At 42.8% G+C, this 26809-nt stretch overlaps 1 long non-coding RNA gene across 1 annotated transcript in view; it reads right to left on the bottom strand.

Moving 5' to 3' along the window:
- The window catches only part of LOC137561402 (uncharacterized), a 108675-nt gene that overhangs the window by 1030 nt on the left and 80836 nt on the right, over positions 1-26809 (bottom strand). Inside the window, exons 3-4 of the long non-coding RNA XR_011030000.1 lie at positions 13456-13574; positions 10758-10821 (exon numbers count right to left, since the gene is read on the bottom strand). This is a non-coding gene — a long non-coding RNA (uncharacterized lncRNA). The remainder of the gene's footprint in view (positions 1-10757; positions 10822-13455; positions 13575-26809) is intronic.

The raw sequence follows: 26809 nt of genomic DNA, 5'->3' as shown, positions 1-26809 counted from the left end.
CCCTTTTACATGAGAAATAGAATGATTTTCACAAACAGAACATCAGGGGGCGCTGTGTGACTAATTTTGTGCTGAAACCCCTCCCACAAGAGGCTCTGAATACCGCGGTACTCTGGTCAAACTGCCACAATGTAACAATGTTCACAGACAGGAAATGGCTGTTTAAAGCTGTCTGTAACAGCCAGAGCAGCTAGAAACAGCTACATAACTTGCCCACAGTAACAATGTCACCATGTAATACATGTCAGAATGTGAATCTGGGAGAGGAAAGATTTTACAATGAGCAAACACTGACTAAATCATTTATACAATATTATTGTAAAAATGAAGCACTTTTTTTTATTAAATTATTTTCACTGGAGTTCCTCTTTAAGAATGGAAACATTGGTCAAATATGGAAAAATTGGTCAAATAAGCAATGACCACTTTTCCCCAAACAAGATGTGCTTCTCATTTTTTTGTCCTAACCATTAACTATCAGTACTGTTGAAAGCTTATCTACAACCTTGCACAGAGTGAAAACTTGGTTATGCTCAAAAATAAAATAAAGTTGATTAAATGCCGGATGTTGTGTGTGCATCAAAAGTAAGTAATGGAAAGAAGGGTGAAAATAGAAAGGGAAGTTCTGGAATGGTTTAGCACAGATAGAATTAAAATTGTAAACTGAAGACTAACTTTAAAATAGACATTGTTTTTTTAACTGACTTATTTTTCACATCCCCTTCATTTCACCTTTAACAAGAGTCTTCTTACTCCCTTTCAAGCTTGGGTCCAAGCCCAATGTATTACTCTCTCAGGCCCAGTGCACACCAAAAACCTCTAGCAGATCTGCAAAACGCTAGAGCTTTTTGAAGCAGATTTCAGAGCGATCCTAGGCATGTTTAGAGAGGTTTTCTAAACATGCTTAGCTTTTTTTGGAGCGTTTTTGTGTAGCAGATTACAAATATTGTTACAGTAAAAGCTGTTACTGAACAGCTTCTGTAACAAAAATGCCTGGAAAACAGCTCTGATCTAGCATTTTTCAGAACAGTTATCCACTTTCCTATACTTTAACATTCAGGCAGAAATGCCTACGAAATCTAAAAAATGCTGCAGCCCCCGAGTTTGCGTTTGTGGAAAAAAGGAACCGCTCTGGTGTACACCATCCCATTCACTTTCACAAGCGGTTTTCCCTCTGCAAGCATTTTAAAAAGCTCTTCAGAACCACTCTGGTATGCACCAGCCCATAGTCTGTGATCCTTTGCACTCTCCGGCTTGGACCCTGGCCATGCCCTTGGTAGCAGCTCATTGGTTGTAGTATTAATGCACCCCTTCTGTGTGTAGTCATGGCAACTAGTGAATAATCAGTTCCTTTGCCATCACTCCTAAATAGTATGAGTGGTTAAACACTTTATATAAATATAATTGCTTTCAGCAAACATTTTCCCAGTGTGCAAAATTAGTTAGTTCCTGAGTTAGGTAACTCTCAATCTCTTAATCTTATAGTGGTCAGTCCTGGTGCCCGGACAAAGTGGTCGGTAGCCAAGAGAAGAGTAAGAGGAAGTAGTTTGTCTAGCTGCATCCAGAAACAATCAAATGTTTCCTTTCCTCTTTCCCTTTCTATGCCTGGTCCCATAAAAATGCTCTCAATGTTTAGGATGCGTACTGAGTCTGGGCAAACTTTGATTGGTGGGAGGAATACTCTTTATAAAAGTCTCAACATTGTGAAATATGGTCTGACAGAGAAAATGAAAGATGGTTGTCAGAAAGTGAAGCCATCATTTTTTTTCTTGTCCTTTTTCTCACTTTAGCTTTTCTTTCCTTCTCCTTTCTTTTCCCTTTCCCCTTTATTTTGTTTTTTTCTTTCCCTCCTTCTGCCCTGTCTTCCTTTTTTAATTCCTCTTTTCTCTGAAGCTAAGTATGTGGAAACCCTTCATGTTAGGATACCCAAGGACAATGTAATTCACCATCATTTCCAGATAGCTGCCAATAGCATGAGTTGAATACTCCTAAGTTCAGCAGTGGAATGCAGAGCTAAATACGTTCTAGTGGCTATGACTATTCCTTCTAGTACTAGTGTTATTTCCATTGCTTAGAATAGTTTCGCCATTAGAGTATTGAAAATAAGTCACACATTTTTTACAGTAGAAAGACTCAAATATGTTTTCTAAGGTAAAGATGCCACAATCTTAATGTAGGCTGTAGCATCTTTGCAGAAGCCCAGAAAAATGGCAGAAACGCTGTAAAGCGTCCATGCTTTCTTTTAATATCAATGACATGCTTGCTACTTTGAAAACAAGCCAAACTATTGTGATGCTAGTAAGAACTTACAAATCATCTATAAAGGTTGTCAGTCTTATCTACAAGGCACAGGATCAGTGACATATTCCACTATCATACTCCATGCTACCCATATGAACACTTTCTCTATCCTCTTCTGCATTATATTTATTTCTGTACAACCTCTATTTCAAACAGATCCCTGCATGTGACACAGTTGCAAATAAGATAGCTGTTTGAATGGTGTGAATATTACCTCAGTATTTTAGCATAAGGACCACAGGCGTACACCCTCCTAGTGACCAGACTATTTTTTACAATTCAGTGCTCTGCAGCTTTAACAGCTCGCTGCAGAGTCATACAACTTAGCACACCAATGGGTTTTTTTTCTTCCTTTTCTTGCCACCAACAGAGCTTTCTGATGGTGGCATCTGATTGCTGCTGCGATTGATTTTTTTATATTATTAATTTTATTCCTTTTTTGTATTAAATTCCCCTATTTTCTTTAAAATGACATTCCTACCTCCTCCCTCCCTCCCCTTCAAGATCCAATCAGTGATCACCTCTCATAAGCATCAGCCTATGAGGGGGGGATCACCTTGAGGGCCACTCGAGGGGATAGCTTTGCCTTACAACACTGTGCATGGATCGCAGCGCTGTAAACAGAAAATAAAAGTGTTTTTTTTATTCTGACAGTCTTCTAGCCACGATTGTGGGATAGCAGGCTGTTTATGGAGCAGAGCTTTGTAACTAAAGCGGGATGCGCACAATCCTCACTGATCTCCTCCCCCAGGACTTGACGCCAATCGGCGTTAGGCGTTCGTAGAGTGGTTAAACTGGACCATTTTGGATATTGCACTTAGCATCCTTTTCTTTGAAATCAATTGTAAGTTTGTAATCATAAGTTCATAATCATTATATAATATTTAATGTAATTGGTAAACCGTGTACAGCATATACATTGTTATGCAATAGGGGTTTCTTTAGCATAGAAGCCAAACTTAAATAATTTTCATATTTAAAGATTTGGTTCATCAGTAAAATAATTTTTGTTGAAAAATGTGAAAGAATTTTCAGGCAGCACGGTATAAGGTCAAGGCTGCTTTATTACTCATTTTGTGAAGGCTGTGGATGTTTTTCACTTGTCAGGGCCTCACTTGATATTCAAACACTTATTTTCCTGTCAGGAAATAAAGGAAGCATGTTACACATGCTTCTATCATAATGGAAAAGGAACATAGCTCATTTAGAAAAAAAAGTAAGCCCACTTGAAGTTCAAAAATAAAATCTAAATGAAAGTAAAATTAATCTTCTGCATATTATGCATTCAAACTCAGTGCCTTGTTATGTTAAAGGACACCTGAAGTAAGAGGGATATGGAGGCTGCCATATGTATTTTCTTTTATACAATGCAAATAGCCTGGTAGGAATGAGCAACATTTCCAAACTAGTTTACAAACATTTCACGTACAGTAGTTTCTGCGATTTTGCAAATTAGAATTTAAGTTTATGGGGTCAATTTTCACAATTGATTAAAAAGCCCCTGTATATGATATTCATACCAACATCATGTATGGGAGCTTTGCAATTCACCATGAAACTAAGCTACATAGACTTCATGTCAGGGTTCTTGCGAACCGTCAGGGTTCTGTTGATCCCGTCACTGGTATCAAGGGACGAGTAGCCCCAAGGCGTGGAGTCTAAACAAGCATGGGTACTCTTCACCAGCCATGGCCGTTTCTAGGGCCGTGCAGCCCGTGTGAGCGTCCTGAGCGCTGAAGAAGGGGGGGCGCTGTAATGGAGGGGGAAGTCAGCCGCGGGGAGGGCAGCCCGACCTCTCCCTTCCTTCCTCTCCGGGCCACCCTCTGTGCTCCCCCTCCGATGCAGAGCGCAACAGGGAAGCGCTGTAATAGTCACAACTCACCTGCCTGCGTTCCAATCGCCGGTCACTAGTCGCTGGTCTCCTCTGCATACACGCTGATACACACGCTGCTTCCTGTTTAACAGGAAGCAGCGTGTGTATCAGCGTGTATGCAGAGAGAAGACCAGTGGCTAGAGACCGGCGATTGGAACGCAGGCAGGTGAGTTGTGACAATTACAGCGCTTCCCTGCTGCGCTCTTCATCAGAGGGGGAGCACGGAGGGCGGCCCAGAGAGGGAGGGAGAGGTCAGGCTGCCCTCCCCGTGGCTGAATTCCCCCTCTTTTATGGGGGGGGGGGGGTCATCTACCTACCTACCTACCTACCCACCCTGGGGGGCAGCTACCTATCTAACCTATACTAGAGGGCACCTACCTAATTAACCTATACTGAGGGCACCTACCTAATTAACCTATACTGGGGGGCACCTACCTAATCTAATTTATACTGGGGGGCACCTACCTAATCTAATTTATACTGGGGGGCAGCTACCTAATCTAACCTATACTGGGGGGAAGCTACCTATCTAACCTATACTGAGGGCACCTGCCTAATCTAACCTATACTGGGGGGCACCTACCTAATCTAACCTATACTGGGGGGCAGCTACCTATCTAACCTATACTGGGGGGCAGCTACCTATCTAACCTATACTGGGGGGCACCTACCCAATCTAACTTATACTGGGGGCAGCTACCTAATCTAACCTATACTGGGGGCAGCTACCTATCTAACCTATACTGGGGGACAGCTACCTATCTAACCTATACTGGGGGGCAGCTACCTAATCTAACCTATACTGGGGGGCAGCTACCTAATCTAACCTATACTGGGTGGCAGCTACCTATCTAACCTATACTGGGGGGCCGCTACCTAATCTAACTTATACTGGGGGGCAGCTACCTAATCTAACCTATACTGGGGGCAGCTACCTAATCTAACCTATACTGGGGGGCAGCTACCTAATCTAACCTATACTGGGGGTCAGCTACCAATCCAAACTATAATGGGGGGCAGCTACCTATCTAACCTATACTGGGGGGCAGCTACCTATCTAACCTATACTGGAGGCACATACCTATCTAATCTATACTGGGGGCACCTAGTTATCTAACCTATATTGGGGGCACCTACCTACCTAGATAGCCTATACTGGTGGCAACTATACTGGCTACCTATATTGGAGGCACCTAACTAACTAACCTATGCTGGGAGCAACTATTCTGGCTCCCTATTAGAGGCACCCACCTAGGTGACCTGTACTGGGGGCACCTACCTATCTAACCTGTACTGGGGGCACCTACCTATCTAACCTCTACTGGGGGCACCTGCCTATCTAACCTATACTGGGGGCACCTACCTGGCTAACCTATACCGGGGGAAACTATACTGGGGTACCTATGCCTGGCTACCTATACTGGGGGGACCTATGGGTGGCTACCTATACTGGGGTACCTATGCCTGGCTACCTTTACTGGGGGGACCTATAGCTGGCTACCTATACTGAGTGCAACTAGACCTGGCTAACCTAAACTGCAGGAACCTATACCTGGCTAAACTTGGGGCACCTATACCTGGCGCTGCGGGGGGGGGCGCAATTTTTACACCCTCGCCCTGGGTACATTTTAGCCTAGAAACTGCCCCGTCACCAGCACACCCTGCAACCTGCAAGGGATGATGGGCCATCACCCATAGTGGGTGGCGGACTACTTTGCTGCCTGGTGCTCGCAGGTCACGTCCCCTAAGACTACCGCACCAGTGACGGAGAGAAAAGAGGGTACCTGACGGGATAACAGGGGATACTAGCAGAGTGAACCATTGGGCAAGGACAGGCTAGCAGGACAGATAGGCCTAACCTTAGGGATCCCAGAAAGTATCTGATTGGCAGGGAAAACCCAGGAAGGGAGCTGGCTGTACGGTTCCCAGGAGGCAACAGACAGGCAGGGGAACTCCCGGGTAAGAGCTGAAAGCTAGGAACCCAGGAGGGAGCAGACAGGCTGGAGGAAACCCTGGAATGATTGGAAAGTCCCTGGAGGGAACTGACAGGCCGGGGAAACTCAGGGAAGCTACAGGTAACAGGAAAGCTCCAGAGGGAACTCGCAGGCTGAGGGAATCCCAGGGAAGCTACAGGTAACAGGGGAGCTCAGGAGGAAATTTGCAGGCTGTGAGAATCACCAGGGAGTGCAGCAGACAGAGAAGTGAAGCAGGGACACTGACAGGTAACACGAATGGATAGATGGCAGACAGGAGTCAGACAGGGAGTGCAGGGATCCTGGTTAGGCTGCAGGCTGATTAGCAGGCAGGCTAAGTCAGGCAAACAGGTAACTGAAGGGCAGGCAGGTTAGCAACAAGGATTAGCCAAAGGGGACGACTTGGAGAGGGATTAGCCAAAGGGGACGACTTGGAGAGGGAGACCCTGGTAGGGACAGGGAATAGCTAAAAGGGAGATTACTTAGAGGGGGGTACATCGACGGAACGCGTGTCTGTGACCAGGAAAAACACACAATGAGTGAGTGGGAGTGCTGGACTTATAGCCAGCCTCTCAATTAGTGTCAGGTGCAGTACTGCCTACAGCCACTGCATAAGAGGGCAGCAGAGACACGCACGCATGCCTAGCAACAGAGGGAGAGATGCCAGCTTCAAGGAGGAAGTTGGGCTAGCGTTTCTCCGCCATGCGGGATGGAGATGAGAGGAGCTGTGTGGGTCTTGGCGGCTGGAGTGTAACAAGCGATCGTTACACTCTGCCGCCATTGCAGGAGAGCCAGCACAGGAGGCAAGGCATAAGCACAAGCAATCATGACACTTCACTGCAAAAATTTGGGGCATTTTGGCTGTAATTTTAGCTAATTTTTCTCTCAACAAAAAGTATCCTTATTTGCTGCCCATCCCTATGCCTGACAGTTCTGCTGATCCTCTGCCTCTAATATGCAAATGCAGATCAGGTGCCCTGACTGAAGTTTGATTGGTTTTGCTGCATGCTTGTTTCAGGTGTGTTTCAAGTGCCACATGCTTGTTTCAGGTGTGAAAAAGAATGTGCAGAACAACTGATCAGTTAAAATGCATGTTTTTTTTGTATCTGCCATAAGTGTAAACCTGGCTTTAGTAGCATAATTATGTATTCTGTAAAGCACTGTTGTAGGTGTCATAACTTTACAAATGCATAATAAGATTAATAATAGCAGGGGCATAACAATAGACCCTGTAAGGGATGCAGTCGCAGGGGGGCCCAGAAGCCACGGGACCCCCCTTTTCTGTGAAACTGTCAACTAAGGGCAACGATAGAAAACAACTTTCTGCTCTTTGCACAGTTGTTCTAATGACTGCATCTGCTCAGCCACTGATAAGGAATCATACAAAGTTTTTCAGACAAATATTTGTAGACAGTCCCTATTCAGTGTTCAGCAGGCTCTTGTGTACAGCCTGCTCTACCCCCAGCATTTCTACCCCTTTCCAAGTTCTGTGTCCTGTAGTGATGCTTGAAAAGTCTGGGCACTGAGAGAAGGCAGGAGGGGGCCCAGACAAAGTTTCGCAGGCGGGCCCCCGTGATTTCTAGTTATGCCCCTGAATAATAGTGTAAAAGTGTGGGTTTGTATGACTCTTGGAACAAAGCTTCTGGAAATGGCAATAAAAGGCACCCAGTTAAATTATGGTGAACCAGTTATAAATCAATGTGATCCTGCAAAGTGTACATAATAAGATAAGCGTATATTTGAAAACTAGGAGAATTGTCCTTAAGGTGCATACACTGGATTTTCATTACCAGGAATAAATCCTAAACTTACTTCCTAAAGTACAGAAAATTGCAATTGATAACATCAGCTGCTTGCCCTTTGATCCTATTCAGCTGATCCCTACTGTAGTTCCTACTGCAAGTCTGCAACCTGAGATTTTCTTTTCTTTCTCCCCCTATCCTCTCTATAGAACAGAAACAGAGAGCCAAGCAAGCCATCCATACACTGAAAGGGGTAAATACCATCAGAAGCAATCACAAAAGTTAATTTAGTGTAGTAGTTCTCCTGATAAGTGCAGATAATGAAAGCATAAAGAGCTTCAAGGCCCACTTAAAGGGAACCTTAACTGAACGGGGGGGGGGGGGGGGGTAAAGAGTTTTAATTACCTGGGGCTATTACCAGCCCCCTGCAGCAGTCCTGTGCCCTTGGAGCCGCTCTGGAATCCTTCGGTCCCCCGCTGTCACTTCGTTTTGTTTTTGACGACTCGCCAGTTGGCCGGCCGCCATGCGTATTATTGGACACATTCCCTACTGCAATTAGCGTTGTTGCGGACCGCAATGCGTACAAAAATACACGTGCGGAATGCGGCAATGCATATTTTTGTACGCGTTGCAGTCTGCAACAGCGCTAATTGCAGTAGGGAATGCGTCCAATAATACGCATGGCGGCCGGCCGACTGGTGAGTCGTCAAAAACGAAACTAAGTGACAGCGGGGGAGCGGAGGATTCCAGATCGGCTCCGAGGGCACAGGACTGCTGCAGGGGGCTGGTAATAGCCCCAGGTAAGTGAAACTCTTTACCCCCCGTTCAGTTAAGGTTCCCTTTAAAAATACCTCTATTGGTGCAATGATGTGATGTGATATTTGGTGATCTGCAGTATCACCAACAATACAGATATCACCTGATTATTGATGATCTGCAGAATCACCAATAATACAAGTGAAAGTAACCTCCAACACCTAACACAGTAAATAACAATGACAGCAATAATTCGTAAGATCGTGGAAATATCCACCACACGGCAATTCCTCAGAGGTGTGGTTACCTCTGAATGGGAACCCCGTGTGTGAGATCCTCAAACCCAGCAAAGAGAGGAATCTCAGCCCCTGGCAGTAATCGTCTGCTGGGGCAGGCGTCTCGGAGAGGCAAGCCTCAGAGATAACCCTTCAGTGGGAGACGTTCCACTGAAGGGAGAAAGGTCAGACAAGCGGAGGTTCGGCAACAGAGAAGGCGGCAGCAGTACAAAAACGGAAAGCTGATTCAGAGTCGGTAAACAGGCAGGGTCGGCAACTTGAATCAGATAGGCAGAAGTACAAGAGTGATTAGAGTAAAGAGTAGTCAGGGATAGCCAGAGTCAAAACACAGGTAAATATACAATACAATCCTAATCTAAGGTGTGACGTCCTTGGTATCAACACCTAGGAAACTGAGCTAAGGTCTGAGCGCTAACACGGATGTATTCACGACAGCAGACAACTTGCTACTGACAAGCAAGTCCTATATGTAGCAAGAGAGCTGCCCAGTGCCGCCCCAGAGCCCCAGCCAATCACCAGAGGAGATGGAGTCAGCTGACTGGCCTGGTCAGCTGACTCCCCGTCTAGAGGCATAAAGATCCTGCCTCCTCGCGTGCGCGCCATGCGGAGGGTAAGGGCCGGCGAAGGGGACCCCACAGAAAGCAACTGCGCGGCGGAGTCCGGCAACTGCACCGGCGGTGAGAGCCTGGGAAGCGGAGCCTGCTGCCACATGCATACTGGCAGCGGTTCCGCTATCCCTTACAGTTTTGACATTAGTCGGGTTACTATGTTAAAGAAAAGGTTAAGATTAGGCATGAGGAAGAGAATTTTGTTAAGCAGGGAGGTTAGTGTTGTGTATTAAGAAAGAGAATACAGTAGAGGTGCAGGTTATAGTTGGGCATGAAGAAGGGATTGTGTTAGGCAAGGCAGGAAGGTTTGAGGTTGAGCATAAGGAAGGTGATTACAATGGGCAGAGTGGTTGTAAAAACGAACGCAAATTTTAACGGGGAAATATTCAATCGAAATTTCGCCTAACAAAAAGAAATTAGTGCTTTTTTCGGCGAAAATTCGGCGAAAAGAATTTTTGCATTTTCGCTCATCACTACTACAGGTTTGCCATTTACACAAGTGACCGCGTACAGGTTTGATGTTTACAATTTAGGTTGCCTACAGGTTTTCTATTTACTCTAAAGACTGGCTATGTGTTTGATGTTTGCTTTGCCTTGAGTGTACTACTGTGCAGCATATTAAAGCGGAATATAACCCTGCATTTCAACTTTGCTCTAAAACATTATTTACAGTATATTATATGCAACCAGCATTTTTTTTTTTACTAGACCAGCATTGGAAGGGTTACACAGGGCTTTAAAGTTCCTTTAGATTTCTGCAGACGCATCCGAAGCTGAAATAGATACATTTTGTTTACATAATGTATCTAAGTGTTAATTGTGACTCATCTCTCTCACTGAGAAGGAGCTTGGACGACAGCCAAAGAGTGTGTAACTGTTTATCAATAGATACATGTAACTAAATAGAATGTAACTATCTGAACTTCTGCATATCTCTCCAGGACCTTTAAACCTCTGTGTTTAACCTTTCCAATGCTGGTCTAGTAAAAAAAAATGCTTTTTGCATATAATATGCTGTAAATAATATTTTAGAGCAAAGTTGAAATGCAGGGTTATATTCCGCTTTAAGTTGGAGAACAAAATATGATTGGGTGGAACATAATTCTTTGTTAATATCTTATTATTTTAATGTTAGTAAGGGCCACTCTTTTGCATATTTTAAACATTATTGCAGTCCACAGAAAAAGTCACATAAAATGTTACCTTACCAACTTTCAGAAGTCTCATCCTCAGCACAGCAGTATCATGTATCAGGAAACTGTTATAGGAAATCTTCATAAACATCAGTTTAAGAAATTATAACGCTTAAAACATTTTATTTGATCTTTAAAAATGTCATTGTTATGCGGTGTGGAGCAAGCAAAACAAAATAAATCATTTTCTTGGTTGTATAAAATATTAACCAGATGCTCCGTAATTTAATGCTGTGGTATTCTAAAGGCCAGAGCAATTTTCTGCATCACATTTTACACTTGTGATGTTTTTATTTAGATGCCTTGGATGAGAGATGAATAATTATTACCAACTTTTAGTGATGCAGGATGGCATTATCTACATGACTCCCATTAACATAGAAATAGTAGTAATTAAAAAATCAGTCAATGCAGAATACCAATAAATTTTCACCATTTAGGTACAATATAAAATGTGCTTATTTGAATATGTCAGGTAAGTCCTGATTCTATTCAAAACTGAAATCTGCCAAAAGACCAAATTGTTTCAAGGACAACAGCACTTTTAAATCATTATTTAAAAAAAGCATAGAAAGTACAAGTATTTATATAGCGCTGACATATTATGCAGCGCTGTACAAAGTATATTGTCTTGTCACTTACTGTACCTCAGAGGAGCTCCCGATCTAGTCCCTACCATAGTCATATGTCTAAATCATGTAGTGCATGTACCATAGGCTAGGGCCAATTTAGGGGGAAGCTAACTAACTTATTTGTATTTTTTTGGTATGTAGGAGGGAACTGGAGTGCCCAGAGGAAACCCACGCAGACTCGAGGAGGCTACACATACACACTCCTTGCAGATGTTGACTTGGCTGGGATTTCGAAACGGGGACTCAGCTCTGAAGAAGAAGCAGTCCCACATGTCTTCAGCAGAGCAGATGGTTTCAACTTACCTGTCCAGTGGCAAGTTCCTCTTTCCCCTGTCTCCATCCATGGCTCCCCACTGTAATGGTGTTCCCATGATGCAAATGTCATCATTATGCTAGATACCCTCACTGGGAGCTTTATTATAAATATTCATGCTAATATTAAAGGGAAATTAAGCAGCATATTGGCACAGTGGATAGCACTCTCACCTTGAAGCACTGGGTCACTGATTGAAATCCTAGCCAAGGCATTATTTGCACAAAGTTTGTATGTTTTCTAGGGATGGTCGTAGTCAGCCAACTTCGCTATGCTGGAACTACGCATAGTTCTACGCAATTACGCTTCGCAAACTATGGTTTTGAAATCATAAACTTTGCCAAGTTTGCATTTCGTAGACTACGCGGAAGCTTCGCGTAGTGCGAAGCGTAGTGTATGCGGACACTTATGCCCTTATGCGGAAAAATGTACGCAATAATCCGCTAAATATGCGCATGGGTGAACTAATATATGTGTACATTCCACCTTCCAATGCAGATTTTTATACGTATAGAAGGGCAATAATATTTCTGCTCATGCGCAATAATGCCTATAGACGCAGTTACCGCACGCGTAGTTGACTTCGCAATACATACGTCAACTATGTGTAGCGGGTGAAGCTTCAAATGGCAATACTACGACTACGTGGAAATACGTATGCGATGTTTTTAAACTTCATCTATGAACTACAATGCGTAGTTGCGAACTACGGCGCGTAGATTTGCACTGGCATAGTTTATGAGCAACCCTGATGTTTTCCCCATGTGCAGGTTTATCATTATTATTATTTTAAGTATTTATATTGCGCCAACATCTTCCGCAGTGCTGTAAGGAGTATTTTGTCTTGTCATTTGACTGTGCCTCAGAGGGGCTTACAATCTAATCTCTACCATAGTTATATGTATATGTATGTATCGTGTAGTGTATCTATCATAGTCTATGGCCATTTTTTTTAGGGGAAGCTAATTAACTTATCTGTATGTTTTTGGGATGTGGGAGGGAACCTGAGTGCCTGGAGGAAACCCACACAGACACGGGGAGAACATACAAACTCCGTGCATTTAGTGCCCTGGCTGGTATTTGAACTGGGGACCCAGTGCTGCAAGGTGAGAGTGCTAACCATTACGCCACCATTCTGCCCATTGCTCATCATTTTTTGAGCTTTTGTAATGCAAATGTAATGCCTGCAATAAAATGCAAAGAAAGATAAGGCACTGATACAGATTTTTTTTGTTGTTGCTAGATTTTACTCATATTAAGATTCACTTAAAGTGGGGCTCCTATTATTCTATTATCGTAAAGCTATTGTCCTAAATTGGAAGAGCGTAAATCCACCTACTTTCCAATTTTGGAAGAAACTAGTCAATGAATCTATACCCCTATACAAGGCTGCTTATATAGCTAGAGGTTGTCCACAGAAGTTTAAAAAAGTATGGGAACCATGGATCAGCAACAAGGATACAAATCACACCATGACATAAGATAAAATATCTGGCAACAAAATATTCTGCTGATAACCTGCCTATCTCTTGTATGTAATTTGGTTGTACACTGCAATATCTAATTAGTAATCTTGTATGACACTGAGGTCAAAGCTAATGAGTTGGGAGGAGGAGGGGAAGAGGATACTCCAATGTATTAATCTGACTAGTGAGTAATGTGCAAGTTTTCAAGTTTTCTTTAATGCTCACCTGCTAAAGAGCAATGTTTTGTTAATTTTATATGTTTCTAAAAAAACAATAAAAAGAATTCATAAAAAAAAAGATACACTTAAAAGAGGTGATCCTGATCACTTAAAATTTTCATTCCAGTTACACATCACATACTAAAGCCACGCCTCTCTGATGGTTGACAGGAAAAAGGGTGTGGTCACATAGCTGGAGATTCCTGAGAAGGAAACGAGAAGCTGTGAGTTAATTTATCAGGTTTTTTTTATTGTTGTTGTTATTTTGTTTTTTCATAAAATAATGCAACATTACTTTAAATCAAACTGCTTATTGCAGCATCAGATGAAGGAAACAATATAAAGGATGTACTTTTTTCTCCTTTGGGAAAAACACAAGTGTGAGGTGCAGTGAAGTGTTCCCCCACAGGTTGTTGGCTTTTACTCTCCACTCTGTTCAAATCACATGATGTTTGTTGAAGTAGGGCTGATATTCACAAAATATCTGTAGATCAATGGCTTTTAGTCCACTACCTAAAACCTTGCTGATTCTGGGACACTGTAACTTTAACTGGGAACTTTATTCCACTTGTATCTGTGAAATTGCAATCCAGTTAGGCTATTTTTGTCCCTGCAGTCAGATTAATAATAGTCTGGAGGAGTGCAGACTGCCGAGCACCTGTAGAGGGGTGAAGGGGCTGTTGCAGCCCCTATACTTGCCCCTAGTGACTTTGGAATTGAAAGATTATCCTATTTTCTTTTTATACAATAAACTTTTAAACTCAAACACTGATATATGTTTGCCCAGCCTCATCCAGTGTACCAGTTAATAACTTTTAAAATGAAATGCCATTCTAAAGCTGGGAGAAAAAAACCTGTCTACAATCCAGTATTAACATCTTACAGAGGTATATGACAAATGTATTTGCTTCCGAAACTTTGAGAGAATCATTTAGTGTTATAAGACAAGCAATATCTTTGGGGAAAAAGAGAAATGTCCAGGTCGAGGACACCATCATTTTTCTTTAGAGGCCATTTGAAATGAATAGGACCCTGGTGGTTCAGAATAATTTACCAGCCAGTCACCAATAACTTCATCAGGATTGTTCCCTCAGGGATCATAGGATGTTAGACTGCTGAGTGCGAACCCTGATGCTACATTGTTAAGTGGATGAAAGTGGTAGAATTAGATGAAAGTATTTTCAAACATCATTTAGTCCATGCTGCTCTGCAACAAGAATCCCTGTTGTGCTCAGTGTGTTTGCTTGTGGAGATAGAAGATACATATTTACAGAGCTACCTGCTCAATCATGTCGCAGTGCAATTGTCTGCATTTAAATGTGAGTAAAAACAGTCATCAACAATAGCTTTTAGGCATATAAAGGCTGGCAATAATAGCAAGACTCATGATGGATTTTAACCTCCTGCCTTTCATGGTAGGGAAGGTACTGAAAAAAAATGATCTTGACGGATGTGCATATGTATTTCTATGAATATAATAATTCAAAAGAAAATTGAAAGTATTTAGTGAGAAGTAATGGACATCTGAAGGAGAATTTGTTCAGGCGTAGCTTTTGTGATTATTACCATAAAGCTAATGTTCTTCATTATTAAGCTGGAAGGAACTGAAAGAAGTATTCAGCCAGTGCTATTCTCTAGTCAAAATATTACTTTTTTTGAAGTTGGAGTTCACATGCAGTAGACAAAAGCAAAGGCGATATGCAGAACAATATCTAAATTAGCTTCTGAATGATGTGAGCAGATTCTAATTCCAAAAGAGGAAAAGGCTTTTCTATCCCCCAAAGTGGAGGGATCACAGTCAGGCTTATGTGGGAAGGGTTAAAGCAGACCAGTTACTAAACACACTTGACTTCAGTTAGCAGGGCAAATGCCAGAAAAGGCAAAGGAAACTATGTCTTCTAATTGCAAAAGGTCTGCCTCTTACACATCATTTTGCTAAAATCATTTATCAATCAGTGCTTCTATAGTGTAGCCATTTTTTCCTGTATAATTTAACAAAGATAAAACGTATTCTCCCACCTCTCAGTGCCTACTATGCCACCAGTCCTCCTAATGTGTACATGTAAAAAGGGCACCTGGTAAAAAGGGTGCCAACTGTAGCCAGTAAATGTGATTTTGGTCATAAAAGGGTAGCAGATATAGCCAATAATCATAAATTAGTTTAAAAAAGGGCGCAAGATGTACTGGATAAACGTGATCTTTTTTTTTACAAAAGGGCACAGGATATACCGGATAATCATGATTTTGTTCACAAAAAGGCACCTGATGTAGCTGATAAATGTTATACAATTGCATCTGTTTGTAACCGAGTGTGGTTCTGTTTACAAAAGGCGCTATTAGAATATAACCTTAAAGGGGAACTTCAGCCTAAACAAACATACTGTCATCAAGTTACATTAGTTATGTTAATTAGAATAGATTGGTAATATAATCTCTTACCCACCCTGTTTTAAAAGAACAGGAAAATGTTTGTGATTCATGGGGGCTGCCATCTTTGTCATGGGGCAGCCATCTTTTTGGTTGAAAGGAGATGACAGGGAGCAGGAGACACAGTTCTAACTGCCCTGTGTCCTGATCACCCCTCCCAGCTGCACACCCTAGGCTTCAAATGTCAAATTCAAAATGTAAAAAAAAAAAAATGCACCAAAACAGCAGAACGAGAATAACAACGTCAGAAATCCCATCATGCTTTGCACAGCATCAGGGGAAAAAAGCCAGGGCAGTTTTCTTCTGTGCAGCTAAAAATGAGGCTTGTATAATAGAAACAAAGTTCTGATGCTGTGAAACTGTTAAAGAAACACAAAGCCTTTTCAGTGCTGCTGAGTCGATTTTTAGTCCGGAGGTTCACTTTAACCCTAATCCTAACCTCAACCTTAATCCCTCCTGGCACTCAACTTTTACCCCCATGTTAGTGCTTAACCCTTAACTCTCCTGGGTGCCTAACCATTACCCACCATGGTGATGCCTTACCTTAACCACAGTATTCAGTGAGATGTCAAAGATATAAACAGTGTTCAGTGAAATTCTTGCATAAACGGTAATTCTCTGTTGTTGTAGCCACATTTAATTGCAAAGATATAAATGGTATGCATAATGATCTTTGTAGGTGCAATATTGAAAATATATAACCAGTAATGATATAACTGGTACTTGGCTTGATCAAAATAAAACAAAAACAATTTCCATGATATAGCTGATATAAACATGAAATACCGGTAGCCGCTAATGGTGGCAAATAACATTAAAGACTATGGTGATGCCCTTTTGACACAGGTGGCTCTGGTGCCTTTTTCACAACTACTTTACATAGTAGAGCCTTAAAGTAAGTTATGCATCAATTTGGAAGACAAAAATAATATTTTTTGATTCAAATAACCATAATTCAGTCAAGAATTAGATCTGTATATCAGACCAGAGGAAAAAGGAGAATGAGAAAGAAAAATAAATCAGGGGACTAGGTTATAAAAATGGACAGTGGGACAGAGCTGTGTTACCAGTTCCTATGTAGTGCATATGTAGTGCATCACCTGCATATCCAGTGTCTCTCTGTATTGCTTCCTTCCATAGCCCTGCACATGCCAAGTGTGTCCATAGTTAGTGTACACCTCCTTAGGCCTCAATCACAGTGGTGAGGTGTGGTGCAGTGTAACGGCCACTTAGTAACATGGCTTACCGCACTGCAATGCACCACCACTGTGACATTCACAGAACGATGGGGCATTGCATTATAATGGGTTGTGGCATTGTAATATATTGTGTTTCCGCTAAACGCATGTGTTAACAGTAATTGTAAGGAATACTTTTCACTGACTATATGCTTCACTGTACCGTGAGCATAATGGGCTTGATTCACTAACCGACACTAAGTGTTAGCGCCGGAGTAAAAAAGAGTTTTCTGGCGCTAAGCCGGTTAGTGTGCCTTATCTGAGGTTAGTGTGCCTTATCTGAGTTACTGTGCCTTAAGTAGCTTTGTGCACACTAAATAGCTTTGTGCACACTAAAAGATGGACAAAGCTACATTGCAAACTGCAGATAAGGCACACTAACCTCAGATAAGGCACACTAACCTCAGATAAGGCACACTAACCTCAGATAAGGTTAGTGCTGTAGTTTGTGCCCACTAAGTGCTAAGGCACACTAACCGGCTTAGTGCCGGTTAGTGAATCAAGCCCAATGTGTGATGAACTGTGAACGTGGCATAACTGTACAGGCAGTGCTAATCAGTACCCTCCTCTTATAGATCCAGCATTCTCCATGTATAATCAGTGACCCCAGTTTTACCCCAGTATGACCAGTATCCTCCTATAACCTAGTGTACAACAGGCAACTCCTAACATCACCCCTGGCCAGTGTACTTAGATGTTGTTTCAGTATTGGCATTTCCCTCCAGTGTCCAGTATCCCCTTTCATGCACTCTGTGTTATTCACTGTTTCACAGTGTGATTTTCAGGATGTTGAATGATGAGCTGTTATGACAACATCTTGAAAATGAAACCTCAACAAGTTTATGGGAGGAAAATCGGTGCTGCAGCATGCCAGTATGCAGTGTATAAAAGCTCCTGGCATCCTCTGGTATCCGCTGCCACCAGGAGTGCATGTGACTCGGCACATGCTGTGACATTACCAGGAGTCAGGCTGGGGGTCGTGGAGAGGTTATATGGGCATGGGGTGGACAAACAATTGCAGGGCAGCCCGGCAGGCAGCAGACAGACTATGCATACAGTGAATTGTGAACTACAACCACAGTACCTAATGAACACAATTTCTAATAATGTCTATTGGAATTCAGCCTAGCATCGTTAAAGGGAGCAATTGAAAAAAAAAACAGTTACGTGGGGCTTCTACCAGCCCCCTGCATCCGCCCTGTGCCCGCATAGTCACTCGGCAATGTTCCTGTCACCCGCAGCGCCCCTCTTTCATCTGGAGGATGGTTGAGGACCCGTCACATTTTGAAGTGTTGGTGTGTCTCTACTTACAAAACACAATGCTAAAATTAAGCTTAAGATGGAATACTGATGAACTTTTTCTGTTTGAGTTTATTGAATTTAGCTTAGTTGTTTAATACTGGCATGTCACCCCAGTATATAAAACTGCTACTCTGTTCTTATTCTGATTGTAAAACTGCTTACAGTGGATGTTGATCACAGTCTGAAGTATTTTTAAATATTCTTACTGCTTCGTAAGAAGTCTCCCTCCTCTATTTTTTCCACTGCTTATCATCACTGAACATATATTTTCAGCACTTCAGCAGGCGATAAGAGCAAAAGTACAGGTGAGCAATGTGTCATCTATGTAATGGAAATAACATGGGTGTGTACATGTATTTTAATATCAGTAAAGCAAGTATAATGTCTTGATCAGGGCCAAATTATCAGACATTTTAACTACATAAAAGCCACACTACGCATAATGTAATTACTCAAATACTCAGAACTCTGCTTACGCAATGATGCACTGCTACCTGTATTTACAACTGGGTGCAGAACATGCAATATTAAAAAAAAGCATAGGAAGTAACCCGTGAAGTGCTGGACAATTTTACTGCAAGCTTGATAGTTGTCAGGGTGAGTACTGCATTTTTATGAGTAAATGTAGGTTACAGAAATATGATATTGAATCTTAAACTGCAGTGAAGAGATGTGATGTGCAAGATGTTGAAGGATGAGCTGTTATGACAACATCTTGCAAATGGAAAAGCTGAGATTGTGGGAGGATGTGAATAGCAACATAGCACGAATACTTAGAAATAACAAGGACAACTCTGCATTAATTAGAACAGTTGATGTGCACTAATACGCATACAAATTACATAGCTTAAATCAGCTCTATCTGTCCATAAACATTTATCGGTAAAAAGTAACTGAGGAGAAGGAACATTATGGGTCTCTCTTGCTTTTATTACTTGCATTGACTGCAAGGACATTTAAGCCATGTAGAATTCTACATGACTGTTTCTGTCAAACACTTTCAAGAAAGGAAAACACACACACACACTTTCCATAGGAATTACAACAACAACAACAACAACAACAACTAACATTTGTAAAGCGCTTTTCTCCCGTGGGACTCAAAGCGCATAAGCATGGCTCCGACCATCGTGGTACAGAGGAAGAATTTTATAAATCTGGAAATGCCAGGCTAAACAGGTGGCTTTTCAGTCTGGATTTGAATAGCTCCAGGGATGGTGCTGTCTTTACTGGGTGTGGTAGGGAGTTCCAAAGAGTAGGGGCAGCATGACAGAAGGCTCTGTCTCCAGATTTTTTGAGGTGCACTCTGGGAGTGACCAAGTTTTTAGAACTTGCTGATCTGAGGTTGTGAGAGGGGTGGTGCAGCTTCAGCAAATCCTTCATGTATCCAGGGCCCAGATTGTGCAGGGATTTGAATGTCAGCAGTCCAATCTTGAAGAGTATTCTCCATTCTACTGGTAGCAGTCCAATCTTGAAGAGTATTCTCCATTCTACTGGTAGCCAGTGCAGTGAGCGAAGGATCGGTGTAATGTGACAGTGGCGAGGCTGGTTTGTTAGCAATCTGGCAGCAGCATTCTGCACTAATTGCAGGCGACGCAGGTCCTTTTTGGGGAGGCCAGCATAAAGGGCATTGCAGTAGTCCAGCCGTGATGTGATGAAGGCGTGGACTAGGGTTTGAAGATCCTCTGGGGGAATCAGATGTTTAATCTTTGCAATGTTCTTCAGATGAAAGAAGGAAGATTTAACTACAGATGAAATTTGGTTTCTGAAACTCAATTCCCCATCGATTAGTACGCCAAGGCTGCGCACAAGGTTGGAGCTGTTTATGTCTGAATTCCCAATCCTGATTGGTGTTGCTTTAGGATAGAGCTGTTTTGATGGCGAGCACTGGCTTTGGACAAACAGGACCTCAGTTTTGTCAGCATTCAGTTTCAACCAGTTATCATTCATCCATGCCTGAAGCTCAGCTAAGCAAGAGTTTATTTTTGGGGTAGGGTCTGTTCCACCAGGTTTGAAGGACAGGTATAGCTGTGTGTCATCGGCGTAGCAGTGGTACGTCAGGCCATGTCGTTGGATAAGTGTACCGATTGGCAACATGTAGATTGCAAACAGCAGAGGGGATAGGATTGATCCTTGTGGCACTCCGAATTGTAGAGGTGCAGGTTTGGACATTATAGGTCCTAGGGATACTCTCTGTGTTCTGTCAGTCAGGAATGATCTGAACCACTGGAGGACTGATCCACTGATGCCACAGTACGCCTGCAGTCTGTTAAGCAGGATTTTATGGTCAACTGTATCAAAAGCAGCTGAGAGATCCAACAGGATTAGGATGGAGCATTCCCCTCTGTCCCTTGCCATGAGCAGATCGTTGCAGACTTGGATGAGGGCTGTTTCACAGCTGTGGTGTTTCTTAAAGCCAGATTGTAGAGGGTCCAGGATGTTGTTTACTGACAGCCTGGTTTCAAGTTGCAGATAGACAGCCTTTTCAATAACTTTACCTAAGAAGGGGAGGTTGGAGACAGGTCTGTAGCTGCTCATAGCATCTGGATCCATGGAAGGTTTTTTAAGAAGGGGCTTGATGATTCCTTCTTTTAGAGAGGTAGGAAACCTCCCTGCTTGCAGAGAGCAATTTACTATTTTGTGAAATGCTGGACCAAGCAGGTCAGGGCATTTCAGCATATGTTTAGTTGGTCCAGGGTCCAGGTCGCAGGTTGTCTGGCGGAGACGACAGAGGATGTCTGAGATCTCTTCCTCACTAATACTTTTGAAGTCAGTCCAGGGTGTTAGTTTGTTTTTGCAGCTATTTCCATTAGTTGCTTGAGTCTTGGGTGCTGTGGACTGAATGAGAGACCGAATAGAAGATACTTTGTCAGTAAAGTAGCAAGCAAATTTCTCACATAGCTCCTTTGAGGGAGTTATAGTGGGTTTTAGACAGGATGGATTACATAGTCTATCAACTGTGCGGAATAGTTGGGCTGGTCTGTTGGCGGCCTTTGCGATCTCCTGTGATAGGTAGGAGGATTTTTTCTTGGTGATCGCATTTTGGTAGCTTTTCAGGTGAGAGACAAGGGTGTGTTTATCTTTTGAATTCTGAGATTTTCGCCACTTCCTTTCTAGTCTGCGCACTTCTTTCTTTATGTCCTTTAGTGAGCTGTCAAACCACCGTGCATGGTGAAGTGGTGTAGATCGTTTGATGCGAACTGGAGCGAGGGCGTCATAGGCAGATGACACTGCATGGTTGTATATCAGGACCATGGAGTCTGGGTCTGCGCAATGATTGGTTAATGCGTCGAAGTTCAGGATATTCTGAACGTGCTGGGGTGAGACATCTTTCAGTGAACGGTATTTTATGAGTTCTTTCCCTCTGTGTTTTATCGCTGGTGCTGTCAGAGAGAAGTGGATGGTGTGGTGGTCTGACCATACCACTGGGTTTATATCCATGTGTGATATTAAAAGTCCGGAATGAAATATAAGATCCAGGGTGTGCCCTTTCGTGTGGGTGGGGAGGTTGACAGCCTGAGAGAGACCCAGTTCACTCATTATGAGAAGTAGTTCACTTCCTAGCTGGGAGTCGTGATCATCCACCCATGCATTGAAGTCTCCCAGGATGATCCATCTAGGGTGTTCCACTGTTACGCAGGATAAGAGTTCAGATATTTCCTTAAGAAAGGCTGGACCATTTTTTGGGGGGCGGTATATGAGCAATATGTTGATGTTTACTTCTGCTGACAGTTGAGCTGCAAGACATTCAAAGGTTTCAGTGGGGCCTATGGGCAGGGGCCTTATGTTCAAAGAGGATCTGAAGCATATGGCAACCCCCCCACCTTTGCCGACTTGTCTCTCACAGTGCAAGATTGAATAATTGGCCGGCACGGTTGCTTCAAGAGTTGGGCCTGCATGCTTTCCAAGCCAGGTCTCTGTCAAAAAGGTCAAATCAGAGAGCTCTATTAGGTCATGTATAGTTGCAGTCTTATTATTTATCGATCTGGCATTGCAGAGTGTAGCTGTGATTAAGCTTTTCTGAGGGCAAATATGTTTTTTATACTTGGATCCACTACCTCTCCGCCCCCTTCTGCATTTCCTGAGTATCCCAAAGGATTTTAAGCGGAGAGCTAGTGAGGTGTTACTTTGTAATTGTTCCTTGGGAGGGCAGGCAGAGAGAAGGTCCTTTGATGAGTATTTGTATGTTGACATTAGAGACAATAGACTTGTTCAGATAGCTTGTACTTCTGGAGTCCTGCTGAGATCAAAGGGGATCTGTGCAAACTCCTTTCATTCCTACACAGAGTTGGATCATAGATTTATTTTAAGTAAAGTTCCTTGTTTTAGAGTTAGATGATAAATGATAACATAAATGTGGAAAATAGTCACTTGGTGCATATGCCTTGGATAATGAATAAAGGATTACTCACAGGGTGGAGTGAGGGCAATCACAGGCAATCAAGTCTTCAGAGAGGTTGAGGGTCTTATTTCAGGTCAGCTGTTAGAAGGCTTGGTGTGTTCAGCAGAGGTAAGCTTCATGGAGGATTTCAATCCAGTTTAAATCTCTGCCATCCAAAGTAATCCGATTGTTCTGGTTGGTTGTAGTTGTAGTCTTGGTCGTGGTGGGTGGAATTCCTCTGTATTTTGAGTCCAGTTTCAGCACAAATAGGTTTAAAGGTGTAGAAATCTGAGACAAGGTCTGGAGCAGCTTAAGAGAGCTGCAGTTATCCTGCAGTTATCCATCAGTTCTGATTAAATAACTTAAGCTTAGGGAAAACTTTTATTAATAAGACGACCAGAATACACTATGTACAGAGAAAATGTATTTATTTTTAAAAGCACATTGATCTGTTCTCATTTTTCAACATAACACTAAAAGTGAGCATTTATTCATTCCGTTTTCTGATGCTTAAACTTGGCCTCTGAACTGCGTAGGGTGTCAGTACTGGAGGTGTGATAACAATAAGAAGCAAGTATGCAAAGTGAGGTTAAAGTACCATGTTTCCACTTCAAAGCATTTTGGCAACAAAACTTGTATCAATATACAAAAGATAAAGGTTTTTCAGTAAAATATGCATTGCTGCACAAGCTCAATAAAGTATTTTATCTATTACCACTGGGGATTGTTTCACTCCCTCTTATTTTAAAAAGCAAAGTACGTTTGAGCAGAACATCATTTTCCAAGTTAGGAGGGAGTTACAAGCAAAATCTTCTCTAACTCATCTCTTGCTAAAAAAAATTAAGCACCAGGGAATCAGTAATTTTAAGCCAATCAGAAGACTCAGGATGAATCAGACAATCAGAGAATGAGGATTTGTATTGCGGTAAGTGGTAGTGGAAATTTCTTCAGAAATCCGCCATACTAATAGTCGGTAATTTTAAGCCAATCAGGAGACTCGGAATGAATAAGCCAATCGGAGGATGAGGATTTGTAGTAGATGGAAATTTCCGCGGAAATTGGCAGAAAATGGAAAACCGTGGAAATATGAGTAAGCGGAATACCGTCAGAATACAGCGGTAGTGGAAATCTACATTGGTGGGAGGTGAAATTTCTGTGGAATCGGAAATTGACAATTCCGACCATCCCTAAATTCTGGTTTCTGGCGAAGCTGTACAGCAGTCAAATGCAACAGAAGGGGCATAGGAAAGTTCTCAGACACTTCCGCCTCTTAGAGAGGCCCGAACCTCTGATTTTCGGTTCGCGAACTTCCGCAAAAGTTTGGTTCACGCAAACTTTCGCAAACCGCAATAGACGTCAATGGGGAGGCGAACTTTGAAAACTAGAAACTCTTATGCTGGCCACAAAAGTGATGGAAAAGATGTTTCAAGGGGTCTAACACCTGGAGGGGGGCATGGCGGAGTGGGATAAATGCCAAAAGTCCCGGGGAAAAATCTGGATTTGACGCAAAGCAGCGTTTTAAGGGCAGAAATCACATTGAATGCTAAATTGCAGGCCTAAAGTGCTTTAAAACATCTTGCATGTGTATACATCAATCAGGGAGTGTAATTAGAGTACTGATTCACACTGACACACTAAACTCACTGTGTAACGCACCGCAAACAGCTGTTTGTGTTGTGACGGCTGTGCTGGACTGGTGCACACCATGGCGAGATTGCTCTTCCTCGGTGATATCAGGTAATGTCTGACTGCCTTATCAACTTTTGATGGTTTTTTCTCTACCATTGTTAAAGCTTACATCTATTATTTTAAATACTTATTCTGCTTGCTGTTCAGTACCTGCAACGAGAATCTGTTATGGAGGGCAAGTCTGCCATTGTGAGGGACCACGGGTAATGGCCGGGGAATCAGGGTTCGATTCTGGTCCAGAGTGGGAGCCTAAGAAATGGCTACCACCACCACACATCAAAGGAAGGCAGCAGGCACACTGTGGGCAAAGGAGCAGGAACAGCTACCACGCATCCAAGGGAGGCCGCAGGCATGACATGCACGTCCTGAGGTAGGGACCAAAAATAGGGTGATGGGTATTAAAGTGTGCACCTATCACACACAGACAGGTACTGGACAGGCACAGTGACACTGCGTGCGCTCACGTAGGTGGGTGGGTGCACAGTGAACAACAGGTAGGTATATGCAATGGGTATTACAATGTGCACCTGTCACACACTACAGGTACCGGACAGGCACAGTGACACTGCGTGCGCTCACATAGGTGGGTGGGTGCACAGTGAACAACTGGTAGGTATATGCAGTGGGTATTACAATGTGCACCTGTCACACACAGACAGGTACCAGACAGGCACAGTGACACTGCGTGCGCTCACGTAGGTTGGTGGGTGCACAGTGAACAACAGGTAGGAGGTATATGCAGTGGGTATTACAATGTGCACCTGTCACACACACAGGTAGTAGTCACTGAATGTGCTGGGCCTGGCAGTGGCTCTCAAAAGAGCTGTTGTGGGATGCTTTTTTAGCAACAAGAATCAGCAAGGAGCAAGATAAGAAGCCTACAAAGAGCTTAACTAAGCTTTCCCTATGAGAGTCTGCATCCCTTCACTAATTACTGCAGGGCAGGCACACGAGTGAGTGAAAAGCCTGATGCTGCCTGCCTTTTATAAGGGGGGTGGGGCTCCAGGAGGGATTGTAGCCTAATTGGTGATGTAGAGGGTCAAAGTTGACCCTCATGATGCACTATGGGGGCGAACCGAACTTCCGGCAAAGTTTATTAACTCTTAAGTGTACATGTAGGTTCCTACAGGCTATTTTTTTTTTTTTTACTCAAAGTGTTTTAGGACCATTCTTTGTTTGCATATCCCCATAAAACGATAAAACGCAGGACAGCAGTAAAAGCTTTCCATAATGGTGGCATGGCTATTCAAAAGTGGGTGTTTTGTAAGCTACCAATTTGTGTAGTTTTGCTGAAACTTTGATCATAATTTTGAAAAATATTTTTTGGGCTAATGATGGATTGAGTTTGTCCCTACCTTTTTTTTTGTGATGGAGTCCAAGCTATAAGGCATATAGAAATTCATTCTACATCTCATTATGATTAAAATGAGGTAATGTAAGGATCCCTCCTGTAGCATGTCCTGTCGGTTGCAGTGGAGATGCAACCGAGCAGTTTTGATTTCTCTGCTTGCATTTGGCTGCTTAGTTTTGATTGCATTTGCAATAAGTCTCATTGCCATCTGCAAGCACTCTGCAGTTCAGAGTAGCTCATGAATCCACCTAAGGCTTGCTGCAGTTGAACTGCAGCCAGACAGCTATGAATTTCTTACATGCATGTTGTTGCATAATTTGGCATGCATTTGTAATGAGAGTCCTTTCCATTCACAGTCAGCTTGCAGCCTTCAATCAGCCTAACACGGGATTGCGTGATTACCATTCAGCTGTGTGGGAATTTGCATGTGTGTTGTCATTGGTTGATATCCATAGAAAAGCCTGTTCCTCTTCTCACACCTTAACTGTCATAGCTTTCAGCTTTGCCTTAGCTGACTGCTGGGTTCCTTGTGTGAAGTTTGAATTGTATTGCATTACCTTGCCTTGCTTTTCTGAATGTTCACTGCACCCACGGGGTGTACAGTGAAGTCTTTCCTATCCTGATATCTCGGAGACTGCCTTCACCACATTGGTGACTGGTAGTATTCCTGGTAGTTCTGTTCATGTGGACGTAGCTATAGCTGTGGTTGCTATTAGTTATATTCCTTCCTGTTTATCTTGTCAGAACCTGTGTGAATGTTTGCTATTGCTGGGGCAGCAATTTGATTGGCAAACAATCCTTCTGTCTCTCTGTTCCTGCTGGTCCTGTTCTTGTGGACGTAACTATAGGCTGCGGTTGCTATTAGTTACGCTCCTACTAGTTTGTCTTGACCGTGCCAGTGTGGATGTTTGTTAGCGCTGGGGCAGTGATTAGATTGGCAAGCATTCCGTCCGTCTGTCTGTTGTCTGTCCTTGTTACTCAGTGTGGTGGACATCAGATACTCAGTGCTGCGGTCACACTGAGCAACCATTGTGTCTTGTTTATTGTGGC

The sequence above is a fragment of the Hyperolius riggenbachi genome, chromosome 3 (assembly GCF_040937935.1).
Source record: "Hyperolius riggenbachi isolate aHypRig1 chromosome 3, aHypRig1.pri, whole genome shotgun sequence".
Classification (NCBI taxonomy): domain Eukaryota; kingdom Metazoa; phylum Chordata; class Amphibia; order Anura; family Hyperoliidae; genus Hyperolius; species Hyperolius riggenbachi.
This window is presented reverse-complemented; position numbering and strand designations above follow the sequence as displayed.